The 9,583-nt window shown below is 47.6% G+C and overlaps 1 long non-coding RNA gene across 1 annotated transcript; it reads left to right on the plus strand.

Moving 5' to 3' along the window:
* Nucleotides 1-2,659: 2,659 nt before the first annotated feature.
* Nucleotides 2,660-3,868, plus strand: LOC134158133 (uncharacterized). The gene is made up of 2 exons (XR_009962604.1): nucleotides 2,660-3,413; nucleotides 3,509-3,868. It is a non-coding gene; the product is annotated as an uncharacterized LOC134158133 (long non-coding RNA).
* Nucleotides 3,869-9,583: the final 5,715 nt, after the last annotated feature.

Consider the following 9,583-nt stretch of genomic DNA (forward strand, 5'->3'; position numbering starts at 1 on the left):
GGTGATTACAGAGTTTAATCTTAAATGGGATTATAGAACAGGAGGAAATGCTCAGAAATGGCTGAAAGTACTAAAAAGGAGATCATTTTAGTACTAACTTCCCAGTAACAACCAAGATATGCCTGGGGATACTGCCAGCAGTATCTTCCAACTGGCACTCCAGTAACATGGGCATGTCATGTTTCCCACCATCTAACACCTAAACTCCCCAGTGTGTCCTCTGACCATTCTTCCTGTACCTCTGACAATCCCTGCAGTGACTCTGCAGGGCAGTGCCATGTCCAGTAAGCTTATTAATTTGTGTTGTGCTCCACACCTACCATTGAGCAAGAGGCTCTGGATTACAAGTAGATTGCAGGACACTGGACACATCTAGTCTGGTGGGAGCATAATGCCAAGAAGGTAGTGAGGCTGTCACTACCCAGCCCAGTGAATTTCTTGCTCATAAACTCATCCAGTCTCCTCTGGAAGCTCTTCTCCACCCATGACATCCTCTAGCCATGCATCTGGTGACCCAGCGCCATACAGCCTACACCAGGAAAGCAGGCTTTAGTGCACACACCTTGCACATGAGGAACCAAGGGAGGGCATTTAGCTGTCATGGTTAGTGTGGAAACTTCCTGTCCTTCCTGTTCAGCTGTAGCTGAACCCAGGACACTTCCCCTAGTGTGTTTAAGCAATGTCGTTTCATGTGCCAGCAGCTGTGTCTAAACATCTTGACCTAACATCAGGTAACATTTCTCCCCTCATTCTGTTAATGACAACCGAAAGGGAAGTACTCGGTATTCTCTATGAACACTCATGGCATACAGTTACAGGAAGGGCATTCTTAGGGTCTGTGGCCCGGCCAGGTAAGGTTCAGCTTAAGTCAGCTGCCAAGAAGCTAGAGGATTGTATAAGGACATGATTGCAGCTGAGCTGCATCTGACCACATGTACATCTGGTCCTGCAGCCTAGTAAAACTAAGAACAGGATAAGTATATATGCTGTTTTCCCCATGTCTACATAAACATGTTTAGTCTCTGCATGTTTATTAATCCCCAGTGAATCTTATCTTCTCGAACTCATTCAGTCTCCAAGGGAAGCTTTTCTCCACCATGACATCCTCTGGCCATGTGTCTGAGAGTTCAACTACACACTGCAGGAGGAACTGTCTCCTTGGGCTGCTTCTGACTGAGCCCCCCAGCTGCATTTAGTGCCCACCCCACGGATGCTCACCTCAGACCCTGTGCATCTTCACTGGCAGCTCCAGATTCCCCTGCACTGGTACTGCTAACGTATGGCAGCTGTGACCAATGAGCAGAGACCTTTGCAGTGAACACCTCACAACACCTCATCCTGCTTCTGCTCAGCAAAAGTAAGGAGGAAGGAAGAAAGCTTCCTTCAGGGTTTCCTAAATCAAAGTGTGTGAATAGCTGAGGTTGGGGAGGAAGTTGTCCCTTGCCAACACACACACACAGGCACAATCGTTTCTTCCATAATTCCTCGGGGCAACTGAGTTTCTAGTTGAGCCCACTGCTGAGTCATTGAGGTATAAATTCAACCAGTATGAAAACCTTCCTCCTTGACAGCAATCCAATAAAGCACAAATTAGCAGAAGAGATGAAGGAAAAAAAAAACAAAACAAAACAAAAAAAAAACCACAAAACCACTAGGAACGTATTAGGGCTGACAGCCCGGTAGAAGGTCCTACAGGAGGTATCTCAGCACCTTCTCCTACAACAGCCAGCCCTGGTAAAATCTGCGCCATCCCTTTCCTGGCACTCCACAACAACAAACCCAAACAGATTGATGCTTGCTCCTGAGAGATGCCAAGCAACCCTCCACTCCTACTTAAATCAGAAGATTGCAGAGAGCCCTTCACCTGGCAGGATGAAGTCTTTTGGGTGTTGAAGGGAACAGCCTGCTTTATGGCTTAAGATGAATGACAGCCATCTGAGGCCTTGTCCCATGCTGTGATGGGTGGCAGGGCTGCTGTCTGAGCTGCTCTGGCCAAGTTTTACAATGGTGCCATTATCCACCAGACATCTGGCAGGCGTAGCTTCTATTTTTCCTGCCCTGTATTGGCAGTTGTTAGGTGGAAAGGCAGGTTGGCAGGGGAAGACTGGATATTTGACATCTCCTCCCTTCTCCCCTTTGCTAACATTCCTTTGGCTTGTAAGTCTGACAAAACAGCAGCAAGAGAAGATTGTTGTAAGTTATTTGCAAGGACACAGGGTCACATGTTTTTCATCCATTCCTTTTAAGACTTCAGTGGCAACATACAAGCACCTTTCCCAAGACCCAGCAAGGAAAGGCCTGTTTGGTAAAGCAACAGAGGAAACTTGAGGTTTATTTTGTTGTTTGTAAGAATAAACACCCTCCAAAATATCCTTGAGAGTTGCTGATATTCTTGGTTATTAAAAAACCTCTCATGAGTGTCAAGGGCAATGCAGTAGATGTAAAGCAGAGGGGGGACAAACGTCTTCGACACATTGTCAAAGGTTTCACATTTAGGCTGCCAACAGGGGCTGAGCTGCTCCACAGGCTTGTTTCCTTGAAGGAAGGAGTGCACCCTCCCCAAATATGGCCTGATTGCCTCAGCTGATGATGCTGTTATTCATTAAGACCCAAAGTGGGGATTGAGTCCCATTGTTCTCGGCACTGTGCTAACAGAATGAGGACAAGATGATCTCTGGTAACCAAACCCAGTAGGAGAGGGGATCCCTCACACCAAGCCTCTCTGCTGGGTGGTCTGCACTCTTCTGGGGGCACTGGGCTTGAATGGCCAGCATTTCTCTGAGCTGATGAGTACTAAAAGCAGAGGCAAAAAGAAAAGCAAGCAGGCAGAGGAGCTGCCCAAGGCGGTCACAATCACCAGGGAGCAGTGCTCCTCTCCAAACAGGCTCAGTGGCTTCTGCCAAGGGCAGACTCATCGATAAGCTTGTCCAAAGGCAGTGTGTCTCACTCCCTGAGTTTAACATGATGCCTTTTGGTCTCTGCAATTCCCCTAGTGCCTCTCAGAGGCGCATGGATTTGATTCTGGCAGCTGTTCAGTAGGCCACATGTTCGGCCGATCTGGATGATGCAATTGTTTTTGGGAGGACTTTCCAGGAACATTAAAATCGCCTGGAGGATGCTTGTAGCTGGCTGGAGCAGGCTGGTCTGAGAGCCGAAACCCATCCAACTGTGACTAGTCATGGTCCCAGGTGCAGCCCGCTCCTCATATCATGTCTTCAGCAGGGTGTGCCTCCACCTCCAGTCAGGACAGACACCCTCGGCACAAGCCCACCCCGGCAATGGCAGCTGAAAGGACAACCAGATCCCTCTGCACAAGGTGTGGGAGTCCTGGCTTTTCTCTGTTATCTGGTAGAAGACAAGGAAGGGGAGGGAGACATGAAAGCACAGCCTGGATCTGAATTCCCAGTCTGAAGGTAGGCTTGTAGCAGCACTTTTCAGCTCACATGCAGCGCTTGTGCGGATTGCAGTGCTGGTCCTGTTACCTGTCCACGTTGCTTTCCTCCTCCAGCAGGGCTCAGCTTTTGGACCTAGGAAAAGAAGCTGGGCTGTGTCCCTGCTGCAGCCATTTTGGAGAGGTGGCAGAGAGCTGCACACCCCAGCAGTCACAGGAGCCCAGAGGGGGGAAATAAAAGGATTTTTCTGAGTGAGCTGGTGATGAGGAACATCAAGTTAAGCTCTTTGGAGTGAGGTACAGTGCTCTTTTCCAGCGGAAGGATCTTGAGCTTTGGCCTAAGATGCTATCATGAGTAATGGTCAGGTGTCACGCTGGCTGCAGTGACCAGAGGCACTGAACCCCCTGGTCTGGCAGGAGCACACTCCGATCACAGACTGCTCCTTGCAGGGGGTGAGTAAAGTAGGTAACAAGACAGAGATTTTCCACTGTCATGCTTGGCTGATAACATGCCAGAAATAGGTGTCCATGTTAGGATCGTTTTTCTGTCCTCAGGAAAAAAAAAAAAAAAAAAGCAGACAGCACTATGCCAGTTTCTGTAGATATTATGGAAAGGCAAATTTTAAAAAACTTACTTTTGACTAAGCAGATTTAAAATGACCAGCAAGTGAAGGATTACTAAGTGGGGGCACCAGAGTAAAATGGGCACAGTCCTTCTCCTGATTGCCTGCTCCTTCATCCCTGAGTCGGTCCTTCTTTTGTGAGTCCTCTCATCCAGTTCCCTCCCTCCCAGAATCCACTATGGACCTGTCCAACCTCACAGGAGGGACAGACAAAATTTTAGGTAGAGAAATACTGAGCTCACACCTTTTGCAGGAGTCTCTTGTAATACAAATCTCACACAAAGACCCCAAATGTCCTTGGAGCCCCATCACATTTCTTCTTTATTTGTAATGGGCTTCAGCAAAACTCATTGTCCATCAAATCCATGTGTCCAAGATCATGTAGTAGGAATCCTGGAAAGTGTGTGAAAGAGATTGCATTTTGCTGTTGGATGTCTTGGCTAAAATGCAAATTAGCTGTCACACTCCAGTAAATTACGTGGTACTAAGCTTTACTATGCTTCCTTCTTTTCCCTTGTGTTACAAACAAACATGCTGGAAGGACAGCCTCTCCTACACATCTAGGGATGCTGATAGCTCAGTCAGGCAGCAAGATTTGGCTGGGCTTTTCTGTTTATAATAGCTTACAAATCTTGCAACTTAAAATCTACAAGCCATATGTACATGCTGCTAAATTATTCTGCTCCACATGGTGGGGGAACCCACCAAGCCTAAGCACAGCACAGAAACCCAACAGAAAAATGGACATCAGATAGGGTATGAAAAACGCACTGACAGTCTGGGGGGAGTTTGCCCCTGTACAGCTAGAAATCTGTTTGAAATTGACTACAGTAGGAGCCATGGCCCATTTCTTCACACGTCTTTGCTAAAGAGATGTCAACTCTCATCTTTCTGTGTTATCATGTGCTGGTTTTGGCACCACCAAAATCCAGGTGCACTTCACAACTCAAGCACTAGGCTTTCTCTAATGGGCTGCCACAGCTGCTCCCAAGAGTGCCTGCTTCTTTCACTGAGACCTTCTGATGGCTGGAAATACTGTTTTATTTCTAGCAATTACAGAAAGAGAAAATTAATTACTCGTCACAAGTCTGGGTTACAATAAAGCAACTGATGTTGGGTCTCTTGAGACAATTAATACAGCTCAGCTTGGAGAACATGACTGTGAGAGCTAACAGGCAGCTGGAAGAGTGCAAACAGCCGAGTAAAATGGCAAAGTCAGCAGTTACAACCTTTTCCTGGCTGGTTGCGTATCTCAGACTAAAGAGAGGTGACAACCTTTGGTCACTGTATGGGCTTTAATCACAAATGGTGCTCTCAGCAAGATACCCCAACCTCCCACAGCTTTGCATACTCTACTGCAGTCCCATAAAGCACCCCGTTGAATCTCAGGCGACTAAACACGGACTGCCTGCCAGCACCTCAGCTGCATAAAGTAGATGTATCAAAACTCAGCAGTCTTTCTGTGCATAAGAGGACATCTGTTCCTAGGTTCAGCCACCTCTACAGTTTGATCCAGCCCTTGAAAAAAATATGTGAGTGTGGTATTCTCACTCAGGCCTGAGCATGACCTCAGGTGGGAGGAGATCTGATTGCTGGAAGGAAGACTTGGGACCCAGCACCAAAATCAGTGTGGATGCAGATGGCTGCAATAGGCCAAAACTCCAGCCAGAAGTATCGAAGTCTGGGGTTGTCTCATGCAATCACCCAGCACCTGATGGAGGAAATCATCATTTTCTAAAGCTGCTGCTCCCTGTTTCTCTGTCTAAGTGTGGTGCTTGCTGAAGAGCTCTGCTTTGCACCACTGGGGTCAAAAGCCTGACAGATAATGTAAGGCAGAAACATAACACACTGTACAACTTTCTACCAGGCACATCTGGATGAAGTGTAAACTTTACCTTCTCGTCAATGTAATAGTATGCATTTATTTCTCCCTCTGGGAAAAGCAAAAACAGTTCAAATCTGTGCAACAACAACAAAAACCAAAACAAACTATGATTAGCGATGTGGAAATGCTACAGGAGGAGACCCTGCAAAAATGTGGATTGGTTTAGATAAATAGAATCATAGAATGGTTTGGGTTTGAAAGGACCTTAAGATCATCTAGTTCCAACACCCCTGCCATGGGCAGGGACACCTCACACTAGACCATGGTGCCCAAGGCTCTGTCCAACCTGGCCTTGAACACTGCCAGGGATGGAGCATTTACCACTTCTTTGGGCAACCTGTTCCAGTGCTTCACCACCCTCACAGTAAAGAACTTCCTCCTTATATTTAACCTGAACTTCCCCTGTTTATGTTTAAATCCATTAACCCTTGTCCTGTCACTACAGTCCCTGATGAAGAGTCCCTCTCCAGCATCGTTGTAGCTGTGCCTGGGATTGCCCCAACCCAGGTGCAAGACCTTGCACTTGGCATTGTTGAACTTCACGAGTTTGGCATTGGCCCACCTCTCAGGTGTATCAAGGTCACTCTGGATGGCATCCCTTCCCTCCAGCAAATCAACCACACAGCTTGGTGCTGTCAGCAAACTTGTTGAGGGTGCACTCAATCGCACTGTCTATGTCATTGACAAAGATGTTGAACAGGATCAGTCCCAACACCAACCCCGGAGGGACACCACTCATTACCAGTCTCCAACTGGATACTGAGCCGTTGACCACCACTCTTTGCATGCGGCCATCCAGCCAGCTCTTTATCCGCTGAGTGGTCCATCCAGCAACTTTATGTCTCTTCAGTTTAGAGACAAGGATGTTGTGCAGGACAGTGTCAAACGCTTTGCACAAGTCCAGGTAGATGACATCAACTGCTCTGCCCCTGTCCATCAGTTCTGTAGCCAGATCACAGAAGGCCACCAAACTGGTCAGGCAGGATTTCCCCTTAGTGAAGCCATGCTGGCTGTCACCAAGCACCTTGTTGATTTTCATGTGCCTTAGCATGCCTTCCAGGAGAATCTGCTCCAAGATTTTGCCAGGCACAGAGGTGAGACTGACTGGTCTGTAATTCCCCGGGTCATCCATTTTCCCCTTCTTGAAAATGGGGGTTATATTTCCCTTTTCCAGTCGTCGGGAACTTCACCTGACTGCCATGGTTTTTCAAATATGATGGTCTGCGGCTTCGCAACTTCATTCACCAGCTCCTTCAGGACCCGTGGATGGATTTCATCAGGACCCATGGACTTGTGTATGTTCAGGTTCTTAAGATGGTCTCGAACCAGATCCTCTCCTACAGTGGGCGCAAGGTCTTCATTCTCACAGTCCCTACGTCTGCCTTCCAAGACTTGGGTGGTGCGGTCAGAACATTTTCCAGTGAAGAGTGAGGCAAAGAAGCCATTGAGAACCTCAGCCTTCTCCAAATCCAGGGTAGCCGGTTCTCCTGATAGCTTCCAGAGAGGGCCCACATTATCCTTAGTCTGTCTTTTGTTAGCAACATACCTATAGAAGCCTTTCCTTTAACATTCCTGGCCAGACTCAACTGGGCCTTAGCTTTCTTGACCTGATACCTAGCTTCCCAGGCAATGTCCCTGTATTTCTCTCAGGCCTCGCTTTCACCTTCTATAAGCTTTTTTTTTCCTTCTAAGTTTTCTCAGCCTCTGAGCCTCTAAGTTTTGGGTTGTTTTCAGAGGCCTCCTGGCCTTCTTGTCAAAATGCAACACTCCTGAGCTTGGAGCAGATGATCCTTAATATCAACCAGCATTCCTCAGCCCCCTCCCCTCTAGAGCTTTATCCCATGGAACTTACTGAGCAGGTTCCTGAAGAGGCGAAAGCCTGCTCTCTGGAAGTTCAGGACAGCGAGCTTTCTGTGTGCCCTTCTCACTGCCCTAAAGATCTCAAATTCCACCATCTCATGATCACTGCAGCCAAGGCTGCCCTGGAGCATCATATTCCCTACCAGCCCCTCACAGTTGGTGAGCATGAGGATAAAGAAGAAGAAATACCCAACTCTGTCCAGAACAGAAGCCAAAGCTTTTTGAAAACCCTTCAACAAGGTTTTCCTTTCCCCAGGGGAAGGAAAAGAGAAGCAATGATCTGCACAACTGCATATAATGGAGATCAACCCCACCTGCTCCATCCTGGACATAACCCTGAGAGCTACTGTCTTCTATAGTTTGAATGGACTTCCCATTTCCAGTGTCCCATCCTGGTCACCATATAACAAATTTGACAGCTTCTCCAGTTCTCAGCTGAGCAAATATCCTGTTCACAATCATAATCACGCCAATACATATCATAAATTTCCCCACTGCCTCCTTCCCTACCACCCTTCCTGCTTTGCCTAACATGATGTTACCTATGCAGGATTCATCACCCTCATCCTGCCATAAGCATCCCAAAAGATTTTCCTGTTGTCCTGCCATCGCAGGAGGTTTCACATGAAGCTGACACCAGGCTCTCCTCTCCTCACTTGGTCCACATCCAGTGGATTATGTATAAGCACAGATGGCTCTGCTAATTGGGAATTGTTCCTTTTTATCATGTCACTGGGGCTTGTCCTGGGCAGGGGCTGCCTGATATCTTTCTCTTTGATTTCGGAGGGTTTTGTGAGAAGTTACCAGGCAGAACTGAAGGGCTGGTGGATGAGGCTTTGATAAATGCCTTGATCTGTATGGCCTGCTGGGCAGTCTGTAGCTGTGCAGTCAAACACACCAGTGGCTTGTCAAGGATCGTACCCTATCTGCACCAGGCAGCAGGGTTATGCAGGATGTACAGAAATGTAACCCAACAAGTCTCTAATCCCCAGGACAAGGATGAAAGTGGATTTAGACTAGGGATGGCTATGTTTCTCCTACCAACTCACCCCCTCTGTCAAGTCCCTGAGAACCAGTGATGAATAAACTCAGCATGTGCCACAGGCCAGCATGTAATGAGCTGGTTTTTATCACCCGCTTCTCAGAGCTATGTAAAATCTATGCACTGTTCTGCTCTGCTGCACTTTGCTTGGAGTGGTACACGGAAAAATTTCAGCTCAGAGTAGTTTATAGCCTCCCTATAGGCACTTTTCCATCCTATAGGCACTTTTCCATCACTGCCTGCCCATGGCTGTAAAGCATGGACCAGGACAGTGCACGCAGATAAGTGACTTCTGGTTGTCTTTGAATGGCCTTTTCACACCACTATAACTCCTGCTTTCCTGCTCTGCTTCTTTCCCTCTCTCCTTCCTAACTGAGTTTAGACTCTCTGGTTAAGGCAGCTGAGACCACAGTGACAGAGCAAACAGTGGGCAAAAGGAAAAGCTATGGTGCATCACCCAGATGGACAAAAAGAAAAGTGTGGACACTGGAGATGTCGCAGAAGAAAAGCTTGCTTGGAAGAGTGGGGAGAGCAAAGAAAGTTAGACAGTGCCCCAAAAGCCATCAATGTCCTAGTGATACCACAAGGGAGCCGGGAGGACAAGGAGAAGATTTTGAGGCAACAGTGAGGTCCAGCTCTGCAGGACAATCAGCTACAGCAGTCCCCCTATGTGTGTCAAACTCATAGCAAGGAACAGGCTTCCCAAACTCCTCAGCATATCTGGCCATGCCCCATAACGTAGCATAGCTCAACCCACCACTTCTGTTCCCCTTGTGGACACA

Source organism: Pezoporus occidentalis, unplaced genomic scaffold (assembly GCF_034315485.1).
Source record: "Pezoporus occidentalis ecotype Australia unplaced genomic scaffold, CSIRO_AGI_Poc_V1 ctg126, whole genome shotgun sequence".
In the NCBI taxonomy this organism is placed as follows: Eukaryota; Metazoa; Chordata; class Aves; order Psittaciformes; family Psittacidae; genus Pezoporus; species Pezoporus occidentalis.